Below are 13,502 nucleotides of genomic sequence, written 5' to 3'. Positions count from 1 at the left end.
CTTGAATCAATTACAGGAGCTAACAAATAGGGAATTTGGAGAAAAAAATAGTGTGAGGAAGTTATCGTAAAAACTGGGTGAGTGGGCTACTAGTTACATTTAACATTACCGCTAAAAATTTCATTTATCTTATTATAAATGTTAATTTGAATTTTGTTTAGTGAAGTAACTATCATTTTTAATTTAGAATAAAATTTAATTTTAATAAAAATATTAAATTGTAAATTTTATAACTTTAAATTATATTTTAAAAATTTTACATACAAATTAGAATTTAGAATTTTGACCCGTTGGATTTAAAAAAAATGGCATCAATAAAAATTAAAATAAATAAACTTAAAACTTACAAATTTGATACCTTTGAATTAAAAAAGAATAAAAATGTTATACATAGTTAAAAAATGAACTTCCATAAAGTTTATTTTATTTTATTTTTTTATTAAATTAATAAAATGTTAATAAGTAGATAGAATAATAAAATGTAGTTATAAAACTAATATTCTGAATTTTAAGAGTTAGAACGTTGTTCATTAATATTGCACTAAATTAATAGTGAGTAATTAAATTAGTTATTATTCCAATCAATCATAGTTAATATTTTTTATTTTTTAGAATTAGCTAGAGTTATTTTATTAAAGATAAATATGTACTTTTTTTTGTACTCTTTTGATACTCTTTTTATAATTTTAACATTCATTTTTAATTGAATCATTTTATTTTATTACTAAAGTCTCTAAATTAATGCATAATGTGAAATTGAACACTGAAATTGTATTTGGCCAGAAAGAATACGAATAAAAAAAAGTGACAACTAAAAAATATAAATAGTAAAATTGTATGTATATGAATTAGTTTTTTTTATTATATTACAATATGATTTTTATAAAGTAATGAACAACACAACCACACAAAAAAAATTACTTTTAAATCAAGAAAGAAAAATTAAAAAAAGATTCGGAGATATGGCAGAGTATAATTTTTCAGCAGCAGCACTAGAAAGGAAGAAGGGAGAAAAAACTAACAATTGGAGAATTGGAAAAGCCTGCATAAAAATTGAGAAAAAGTATAAACTGTATAAAAATATTTTGAAAGAGATGGAGAAAAACGCCAAATTAAAGACAAAATTTTGAAGTGAAAATCGTTTGAATTCGTCACGGTGATCATTAGGTCTGTGGTAAATGAGGAAAGTCATCTCAAGTTAGTCACGAACAAATAAAACCGTCAAAAAAATCCACAAAATTTAGCCACGGAGATACAAGACGTTGCAAATGATTATCACGATCATATAATTTGCCACTATTTTTTATTCGTGGGTATCTTCCCATTGGTAATACCCGTATTTCTGATAGTGTGTCTATTGAACCGCTAATAACAATAATCATTGTAGCACAACAAATACGGTATAAACGAAAATATTATTAGAGTGGACTGACTTCATCCAACTTTGAAGTCTAGTAATGACGAAGTATGGAAAATAATCTAATCTATAATGACATAGTAATATTTTGAGTAAACACTAAGATTGATCTAGATATTTTAGACAGAATATTTTAAATTTCAAACAAATTTTTATTATTTTAAAAATCGTGAAATATTTTTCAGATCTTGATTCCTCTGTTGGTTTTACTCAAATTTTAAGAGTAAATATTTAAATTAGTTTTTAAAAAATTTTAAATTAAATACTTTAATTGTTCAATATATAAATTTTTATTTTCTATACGTCTTCAAAAATTATTTTTATTAGATCAATTGGTTACTTTGTTATTTGAAAAAAAAAAGGTTAATTTATTTTATAGCAATATATTTTGGAACTTAGTTATCTTATAATTAATAATTTTAAAGATTTATTTGTTTAATACATATATTAAAAATTTAATTAAAGTGACTAAAGGATTAATATGTTTAGCGATAAATCCAAAAATTTTATAAGCGGAAGTCAAATTAAATACAAAATAAGTTAAAATATAATATAATAAAAAATTAACAAAATATAATTTATTATATATGAGTCAAAATTAATAATTATATTATATAAAAATCAATATTCAATTACATATTTTAGAATTTTGGTACTCTTAAATTTGTTCTATGATATTTTTATATGTCTAAAATTATCAATTTATTATTTAAAATGACTTTTAAAACATTCTCTTTTTTAACATATATAATTATATACTTTGCTAAAATTCGTTTTTCATCTTATTTTAAAGTATTATTTTAATAATTTTTATTATTAAAAAAGTCTATTTAATTATTATTATTGTTATAGAAAGAATAAAAATATTTTTTTATAATAGTTATTTTTTTATATTAATCCAAACTTATTTTTTCAATAATTTTTAATTATTTATATATTTATATACTTTTACTTTTTTAAACCTATTTATTAGTTGCCACTAATATATTAGAGGTGTGTTAATATTATTTATCAGTGGCAAGAAAAACGATGACTTTAAGCGAGCATTCTACAAGGTCAATTGGGATTACCTAAAATAATACCGCATGCAATGTATGTAGATCATGTCGGCCTTAATAAGAACAATGTTAAAATAGAACCGATTTGATGTTTTTGTTTTTTTTTGTTTTTGTTTTTTTTTTACTGGAGAACCGATTTGATGTTATATATTTGTCATACTGCCCATAAAAACATTACAAAAAAAACATTACAAATATATTTTTCAATTATATTTAAAAAATATAGTTAAAAGACAAGGACTATATTTTTTTGGTTTTGAAGATGTTTTAATGGAAAAAACTTATTTGATCGTTGCCTATTTTTTAAAAGCTACACTTTTTTGTATCAAAAACTATAATTTTTTTTTTTTTTGCGTTTAGAATACGGTGCATTTTTTAATTAAAGATCAAACACTAAGCTTTTCATCACTTACACTTATCAAAATAGATTATACTTTTTTTGCTATTGTATCACTTTTAAAACGTAGTCACATTATATACCATAGTTATTCTATATATATATATATATATATATATATATATATATATATATATATATAAAATATGAGTTATACTACACATACAAGTCTTTTTTATTTATAAGTTTTACAAGTTGGGCTAAGTCTAACATCCACTGAAGTGTGATAATACGCGTATCACTCAACCGTTTCTAAAGCGCGCTCTCACTCACCATTATGGAAGATACTTCTTCTTATTGACATTCCTCCTTCTCCTCCTCCTCTTCCTTCTTCTTCTTCTCCTTCTTTTTTGCGTTTCTCCTCCTTTTTCTTCGCATGTTTCATCTTCATCGTCTTTTTTTATTACTGTTGTTATTGCTGCATTTTTTTCCTCCTCCTTTTTCTATTGATTTTGCAAACATTATGTATTTTTTTCTTCTTTGTTTGATTTTTTCTCCCAAGAAGAATGATAAGAAAACGAAATAAGAAGACAAGGAAGAAGAAGCAGTAGAAGATGAAGAGGAGGAAGAGGAAGAGTTTTGAATTATATAGAACTTATCAGAATAAAGCAAATATCTTCGTGTTACACCCAAATATCTTCGTGTTACACCCAAATTCGCTGTAAATACGGAAAAACATTTTCTTTAATGCTGCATTTTTTTCTTCTTCTTTTTTTCCTTATTTCTTTCTTTCTTTTAGTTAAATGAATGTAAGTTCATCCTCTTTATAGCATTATGTATTTCTTCTTCTTCTTTATTTGATTTTTTTGTTTTTATTCTTGTTAAGAGAGTAAAATAAGAAAAAAGGAAAAGATGAATAAGAAAAAGAAGAAGAAGAAGATGGTGATGACGATAAAAAAAAAAGAAAAAACAATAGAAGATGAGAAGGAGGAAGAGGAAGAGTTTTGAATTATGTAGAAATTATCAGAATAAAAATACACCCAAAAATTCTTAAAATACACCCAAATATCTTCGTGTTACACCCAAATATCTTCGTGCTACATCCAAATTTGCTGTAGAAAAATGTTTTCTCTAATGTTATATTTTTCTTCTAAATTGAACCACACCTTAGCCACTTTATTAGATTCAAAACAATAATCAATTTTGTTCTGCTTCAATTAACAATCTGAACCTAAATTATTTATTATCTTCAACAACGAGATAACTGATGATGAAGGAGAAAGAGAAAAAGAAAAGAGGAGAAGAAATTTCAATGAAAAAAGAAGGAGGAAGAGGAGGAGGAGAAAGAGGTGGTGTTGATGACGACGATAACGAGAGAGAAAAATTACGAATAAGCGAAAGAAGAAGAAGGAGAAGAAGAAGAAGAAGAAGAGGCACGGAGAAAGAAGAAGAAGAAAAACGTGAAAGCGCATGAATATAAATGACTTATAAATGACTTGTATAGGAAAACGCTTGTATGTGGAGAATAACTCTCTATATATATATTCTAATAATTTTTTGTACAATCTAATATCTAGTAATATGATTACATATATAATTTGAATTTTTAATTAAATAATTAAATATTATAAAATAAAAATAATACATAATAATACTATATAATTTCTTTAAATAATAAAAATTATCTTCAAGCAAAATATATTTACAATGAATCAAAAGTATTGGAAGGATCATAATTTTAAATATTCAAACATCTCACACTAAATTAAGCATACCATATCAAAACATGCATGAGACCACTTAGAGTTTACTACTAATAAACTACGAAAAACCAAAATATTAGATCCTACATAAGTATCTTCTAATAAAAGTCATTGTCAATAAACCATTTTTCAATTTTCAACACTCCATTTATGCCAATAAAATGTCATAATAAGCATCTTAATCTTCATTAACATCCCCAAGATTATTCCAAGCATTTCAATCATTAATTCCACTCCAAACATCATCAATTCAAGCTAGATATAATACAAATTATCATAAATCAATTCTGGGTTCACAACATTCACCAGAGATTAGTGATTTCTTACCTTATCCATGAACAAATTGATGGAACCCATAATTATCCGACGCTAATTCAACCATAAACCATCAAAATCATCAAAATCACTCAATATCCAAATAAAAAATGTGAAAAATAGAGGAATAGAGAATTGGGCATGAAAATTAAAGATTCCTACCACTTTTAGGGTTAGAATCAAAGAGGATTTTGAGACAAACACATGACCACAAATAGCTCGTCAATTGGAACTCTAGATTGAAAGTTACGAAATATTGAAGATTGGATGGAAATGGAGGTTAAGGTTCTTGCCCCTCTCTCATCAAATCAGCGTGTTTCAGTTTATGAGGAGGAAGAAAAGGCTGATCCTTCATTTATATGCTGGGACTTGGGCCCAAAACGGGTCCGATTCAACCGGTTCGGTCCATTGACCCAATTTTGGACCAAAACCTTTAAAATTATATTACAACAATTCCAGCAGATAGCGGCGGAAACTTTGCAGTGCAAAATGAATAGTTACGGCGCATATCGTAGCGGTTAGGGGTGGGGCTGCAATCAGTCTTTTATTTAGCGGCGGTTTTCCTAGAACCGCCGCTATATGTAACGTCGGGTGAATTATCATTTTACATTTTGCGGCGGTTTCTTCCAACAGTCGCAAAATGCGTATAACCACATATTTCAATGTTTTCTTTAGTAATAACTATTTGGGTATAATCTACTTAAGTTAACACTACTTTTTTGAACTACATATGTTTAAATCATTGTTATTTAAACTCGTAACACTTTTTTAAAATTCGTTTTATGTAAAAAGTTCACAAGTTAAATAAGTTATACATGTTAACTCATGTGAACAAATATACCAATAAGATTTTTTTTGTTTACTTTATTGTGATTTAAATTTGCATTTAAACATAAATATAAAAGAAAAAAATAAAGTAATAAGGAAAAGCTCTTGCATGTAAGTATATATATATATATATATATATATATATATATATATATATATATATATATATATATATATATATATAGCATGAGACATGTTTCTTTATATATATAACTAATGACAACTAAGCTTCCTTATTTCATTAATCATCATCATCGACATCTCGTCTTTTTTCAATAACGAAGCCAAAAGGAAAGAAAAGAAAGAAGGAAAGATCGTACGTGGTGAGAAAAATCGTGAAACTTCTGAGCTTTCGACTTCGATTTCTTGAAATCCGTAACTTTAATAAAAAATCTGATCCGATAAAAGTGTTTGTATCCTCATTCTCTACACATTGACGATACTTTTGTCCTGTAGAAGTTGATGGTAACGTAGATTCTCTTCCCCTTGAGTTCGGCCAATTCGAATTCTAGGAGGTACATGCGATTTCTGACGTTTTCTTCTTCAGCGGCTCGGTTAGAAAGCTTCTCCGGAGTTTCTGTTGTTTTGATTTTGTACAGAGGTAGGATTTGGTAATTTTATAATAATTAAATATGAATTGGATGAGTGAATATTGGTTTAAGTGATTGTTATTGAGTTTGAATGAGTTTATGTTGAATTAGTTGTTGCTTATGATTTGTTGGTTTGGCTATGAGGAATAGCTCAGTTGTGGTTGTTATATTGGTTTCGGGATTGTTGTGATGTGGATATATATATCTTTGTGATTAAGTAATTAAAAGTAAAAACTATTTCATTTTCTTAAATAAAGTTTCAGTTCGTATTCGCGATGGCTCAATATTAAATAAACATAGTATATAATTAAAGGAATAGAGGTAAGTAGCGCTCAGACTTATAGTATGATCATGAGGTGCATAAAGTTAGGGTGTTATATTATGGTATCAGAGCAGTTCGTTTTTGTTAGAGCCTTGGAAATAGACTGACTATGCTTCACTGCATACTCTGAGTGTCTGTCATGCATTAGGACTTGTCCTAATGACAAGAGTTTGAGTTTCAGATGCATGACTGTCTATTGATTAATGCTGTTAGTTGACCGTTGCATACCTCATGGTATTAGGTTTGGCCAGCTTAATACTAATGATTTGTGTACATGGGAATACTAATGGATTATCATAGACGAGATAGAAATAATAGGTTATGCGAATCACGGGGTTTGAGAACGTTAGAAGTTATGTTTTAAGGATTCGTTTCAATGTATACTCTTTATTCGTGCTATGCAAACTCGTGCCATCTCTTCTTTCATTACCTTCATTTGAATTCTTGCTTTAGATTTTCTTAGATTGTGATTTGATTATTTTTTTCGACCTAACCTTATCGTTCCTGTGTACCTTTGTTGTCCTGTAAATCTAATTGCCTACCTGACCTCTTCCAAGCATTATCTTTGATATTCTTGTACTTCTCTTCATGGACTTTATTTTCTTTAGTTTGAATTTAAACTTGTTCCAACATAACAATTTTCGAGGACAAAAATTTTTGTAAGATAGGTGGAATATAACACCCTGAATTTTTAAAAAATTAAATAATGAGTTATTCATGATCTATTATTTTATTTAAAAAAATTATTCTCCTAAAAATAATTAAATTAAATTTTATGATACTTTGAGTTTAAATTTTATTAGAATTTTAAAAAATTTTTTATTATAATAAGATATTTCGAAAATGATAAAAGAATTATTATTATTATTATTATTATTATTATTTTCCTTGGCCGATGATAAGGAAAAGCTCTTGCATGTAAGTGTATATATATATATATATATATATATAAAGCATGCCACATGTTTCTTTATATATATAACTATGACAACTAAGCTTCCTTATTTCATTAATCATCATCATCATTGACATCTCGTCTTTTTTCAATAACGAAGCCAAAAGGAAAGAAAATAAAGAAGGAAAGATCATAGGTGGGTGAGAAAAATCGTGTAACTTTTGAGTTTTCGGCTTCGACTTTTTGAAATCTGTAACTTTAATAAAAAATTTAATCCGATAAAAGTGTTTATATGCTCCTTCCTTACATGTTGGAGTTACTTTTGTCCAATAGAAGTTGATGGTGACGTAGCTCCTCTTCCCTTTGAGTTTGGCGAATTCGAATTCTAGGAGGTATAGGCGATTTCTGACGTTTTCTTCTTCAGCGGCTCGGTTAGAAAGCTTCTCCAGAGTTTCTGTTATTTAGATTTCGTACAGAGGTAGGGTTTGGTAATTTTATAATAATTAAATATGAATTAGATGAGTAAATATTGGTTTGAGTTATTGTTGTTGAGTTTCAATGAGTTTATGTTTAATTATTGTTGTTGCTTGTGATTTGTTGGTTTGGCTATGAGAAATAGCTCAGCTGTGGTTGTTTTAATGGTTTTGGGACTGTTGTGATGTGGATATATATGTCTTTATGATTAAGTAATTAAAAGTAAAAACTATTTCGTTTTCTTAAGTAAAGTTTCAGTTCGTATTCGCGAAAGCTCAATATTAAATAAACATAGTATATAATTAAAGGAATAGAGGTAAGTAGCGCTCGAACTTTTTGTACGATCATGAGGTGCTAAAAGCTACGGTGTTATATTTGATGCCTCTACTGGTAGCGGTATCAGCCCAAACACATTTGAACAATACCACTGTGAAATGACAACTATAATTCAATTTAATTATGTCCACAATTTTTTCGTAATATGGAATACTACCAACAGCCACTCTATTATCATGCATGCTTGCATAACTTCTTGTATTAGATGATACATATACTCCACTATTTTGGGTTTTCAGCCCGTCTTCCTTTGTGATAGTTCTAAACTTATACCTGTTAACGTTGTATGCCCCAAAACGTCTTGCCTCAATCATGGGCCGCATGCAAGCAACTTCATTTCTTTCGAATGAAGCGTACTTTTCATTGGAACATGGAATCACATAACATTCATCCTTTATATTAAAATCGGATTTCACAAAGTATGAATTCTAGCCTAAAAACACATTGGTCATGTTAATATTCTATCAACCTCATGCTTGAACCACCAAAGAAATTCCGCATGCACAACATTGTCTATCTTAGATTGCAACCTTTTCTAAGCTCGTAATCTTCGCTTTGTTATTTCCCTAAATGTACTTTATGAGAGAAAAGAAAATTAGTCCAACTAGTCACTCGGTGAAGAGAGTTATATTCGTGTTTTAAAAATACATGCGTATACTTACTCAACAAATGGAACCACGGCCTCGCAGTTGACTAGAACATGACGACGTGCTTGATGTTTTTCAATTGGAGGGAGTTCAAAATGCGAAAATAGTCCCTAATGACTTTCCAATAGATGGGAACAAAGTTTCCCTTAAATTTTGTGTAACATAAACAGGTTGATCATTGATAAACCCCTATTTTATGATTCATCTTGTGCTTAAATTGAGTATTTTTATCAACTCTTCACCCACTTATTCATATGAATTTGCATGATTTTATAATTCCTTCCGTATGATATGACATATGAGAAAACATGTTTCCTATGCTTTAAAAATATTAAATTTAATTATCCTTTATTACCATTCGATGCCGTGATTTGTCTGTTGAGAACTTTCAGGTTTTATAAGGCAGGAATGACTTAAAGGATGGAAAGGAAACATACAAAAATGGAAGGAAAGCACAAAATTGAGTTATTGAAGAAACTGGCAGCGACGCGTCCGCGTGGACGACGCGAACACGTGCTTTGCGAAAAGTGGCATCCGCGCGAACGCGTGCATGGCGTGAATGTGTGGCTCATGCAAAACACAGGTGACGTGGATGCGTGACTGACGCGGCCGTGTGGAAGAGCAACACTCCAGATGACGCAACCGCGTGACCCACGCAGACGCGTGACGTGCACGATCTGCAGAAATTATAGAAGTCGGCCCCAGCAACTGCTGGACCCTTTTTGGTCCAGATCCAAGCCCAGAGAACACAGATTAAAGGCTATAAATTGGGGAATCTATCCATTCATGATATACAGGATAGAACATACATTCATACAGAGTTTTAGGATCTAGATGTAGCTTTTAGAGAGAGAGATTCTCTCCTCTCTCTTAGGATTAGGATTAGGATTTATCTTATTGGGATTATTTCTTCATCACAGATTCAAATATTCTTTTTATTTATTTTTCTCAATTTGACTTATGAATTTTTCCCATGTTGGATGTGATTTCTTTGATTAATAATTGAGGTATTTCAGACATATGATTTTTATTTAGTTTCTTATATTCTTGGCTTTAGTTGATTAATTGGTGACTATTGAGTTATCAAACTCAGTGTGATTGATAATTGCATCTTTGCTGATTGATTTAGATTCCTATAACTCTAATCTTTCCTCAGGAGTTGACTAGGACTTTAGGTGTTAAATTGATTTGTCCACTTGACTTACCTTCATAGTTAGAGGTTAACTAAGTGAGAGCAAAAATATAATTCTCATCACCATTGATAAGGATAACTAGGACATGACTTCTAATTTTCATACCTTGCCAAGAGTTTTATTAGTTATTAATTTATTAATTCCTGCAATTTATTTTTCTTGTTCAAAACCTTTTTAAAACCCAAAAATACTGTTTTTCCTAACCAATAATAAATCATACTTCCCTGCAATTCCTTGAGAAGATGACCCGAGGTTTGAATACTTCGGTTTATAAATTTTATTGGGTTTGTTACTTGTGACAACCAAATGTTTGTACGAAAGGATTTTCGGTTGGTTTAGAAGCTATACTTACAATGCGATTATATTTTTATATTTCTTTACCGATAGAAAATCCGATCGTCAAAATGGCGCCGTTACCAGGGAATTGCAAATGTGTGTCTTATTATTGGTTATTGTAAATATTTTTTTCTTTACTTGTTTGTTTGTTTTTGTTTTCCCTTCTTATTTCTAATAGCTACTATGAGTTCTCATCCCTCTCACTTTGAGTTTGGTTCTAATTTTGTTGAAAGGAATGAAAGCTATAACAGGAATATGCATCAAGGTCTAAGCAATCAAAGATGGATAGAGCCAAGAGGATCTGATCAACCCTTTAGGCAACAACACCTTCCAAGATATCATGGACAAAGACCATTCTACAATGTATACCAAGCTGATAGATATAGTGGACCCCCTTGTAGTTACCAACAAGCCCCACCCTGTGCTTATAGACCATCCTCTCAACATAGCTTCGAACCACCACACTCACAAGCTCCTTTTCACCACCGTATGATCCTTATCCACCCCAATTCCAATCCAATCACTCCCAAGAACCACCACTTCCCTATGCACCATGTTCATATCCATCGAGCCAAGAATCACAGGCTCGCCTCAAGGAAACAGTAGATCAATTTCATGCAACCATTCATCAGCTGGAGCAAGCAATAAATCAATTATCTTCCAGACGTTCGGACACTCAAGGAATCCCCATGACTTCATGTGGAGAATCTAATGAAGGAGACGACTCATAATTCACTTTTCATAATTTTAGATGTAGTTTTTAGAGAGAGAGAGGCTCCTCTCTCTTAGGATTTAGGATTAGGATTAGGATTTAGGATTTCTATTAGGATTAGGCTATGATTTCTTCACATCAGGTTCAATGTTCCTTTACTTTAATTCCTTTTATGCTTTTATTTATTCAAATGCTTTTATTTGTATTTGATTTATGTTGCCAAATTGGCTTATGAACTTTTCATGTTAGGATTTTCTTAACTAATATAATTTGAGGTATTTTCAGATATATGATTTTCATTTAACTTTCTACATTCTTGGCTTTGGTTGATTAATTGGTAACTCTTGAGTTGTCAAACTCATTGTGATTGATAATTGATATCTTTGCTGATTGATTTAGATTCCTATAACTCTAGTCTTTTCTCAGGAGTTGACTAGGATTTTAGGTGTTAAATTGATTTATCCACTTGACTTACCTTCATAGTTAGAGGTTGACTTAGTGGGAGCAAAAATATAATTCTCATCACCATTGATAAGGATAACTAGGATAGGATTTCCAGTTCTCATACCTTGCCAAGAGCTTTTCTAGTTATTAGTTTATTCCTTTTGCCATTTACTATTCTTGCTTTTTATCTTATACATTAAAAAACCCCAAAACATACATTTTCCATAACCAATAATAAATCATACCTCCCCGCAATTTCTTGAGAAGACGACTCGAGGTTTAAATACTTCGGTTATCAATTTCAAATGGGTTTGTTACTTGTGACAACCAAAACTTTTGTACGAAAGGATTTTCTGTTGGTTTAGAAACTATACTTACAACGCGATTATATTTGTGATTTTCTTTACCAATAGAAAACCCGATCATCAATCATCAACTTGCCCTGGTCGGTTGATTCTAGTCTCAATATTATCCAAATATCTAGAACAGAAAGTCAAAATTTCCTCAGATAAATAGCCTTCCGCAATTGACCTTTCTGGTTGTGTCCTATTACGAACATATTGCTTCATGCGACCTAGATACCTTTTATATAAATACAACATAATGCTCATTATTTAGTATTTACACAATTAATTCAACTGATTGCATTAAAGGAATTTGTTAGCAAGCTAAACTTTCTATTGGTTACATCTACCGATAATGTACCGGGCCACCAAGATTTACTTCATCAACGAGATGCACCGTGAGGTGAACCATGACGGTGAAGAAGAATTGAGGGAAAATCATTTCCATCTGACACAGGGTTTGCATAACATGATTCCGAAGGTCAGCAAGCTGCATATGATTTATTGCTTTCCCACAAATTTCTCGAAAAAATGATGATAAATTCGAAATCACATTGGACACCGGACTTGGAAGTGAATTCTTCACCAAAATTAGAAGTAATTGTTCTATCAGAATATGGCTGACTTTTCAACTCAGCCAACTTGCGATGTCGCAAATCAACACAACGAGTAATATTTCTAGAGTAACCATTTGAAAAGACCACATTCTGCAAAGTCTTCAGGAATACATTCCTCTGTGAATTTGACATCGTAAATATTGCAGAAGGATATTTATCACCTTCGCCGGGCCACAATTAAGGCCTTATGCCCATGCATTGTAAATCTTTGCGAGCTTTAAGATTGTCTTTTGATTTGCCGCTATCATTTAAGATAGTGAATACCACATTGTCATATACATTTTTCTCTACATGCATCACATCAATGTTATAACGCAACATCTGATCCTTCCAGTATGGGAGGTAAAAAAAAACACTCTTCTTTTTCCAATGCAAGTCATCTTCATCCCCATCCTGACCATTGCGTCTTTTTTTGGATGTCACAGTTGAAATCTTCCCAAATGAGACGTGCACATTAGACTGTTGCCTCAACACATCTGTTTCGGATTAATTTTTTTTGGTGGATTTCTACCTTCGACTTGCTTGTCAAATCTATTCCGGTCTAGTCTGTATTTATGTCCCTGATTCAAAAAACGGCGATGGCTCATGAAACACCATTTTTGACTGTCTTTTAGCTAATGAGGCTTAGCATCCAAGTTACACGTAGGACAAGCTAACCCACTGTGCAAATTCCAACCAGATAGGTTTCTCAATCTTGGAAAGTCGCTGATAGTCCACATTAGTGCCACACACATCTTGAAAGTGTTTCCCTCTTTGGCATCATACATTTCAACGCTATCCCATAATTGCTTCAACTCATCTACCAAAGGATGTAAGTAAACATCTATGTCGTTACCTGGCATTTTTGGCCCAGGAATAAGCTTGGATAAAATGA

The sequence above is a fragment of the Arachis stenosperma genome, chromosome 10 (genome assembly GCF_014773155.1).
Source record: "Arachis stenosperma cultivar V10309 chromosome 10, arast.V10309.gnm1.PFL2, whole genome shotgun sequence".
Lineage (NCBI taxonomy): Eukaryota > Viridiplantae > Streptophyta > Magnoliopsida > Fabales > Fabaceae > Arachis > Arachis stenosperma.
This window is presented reverse-complemented; position numbering follows the sequence as displayed.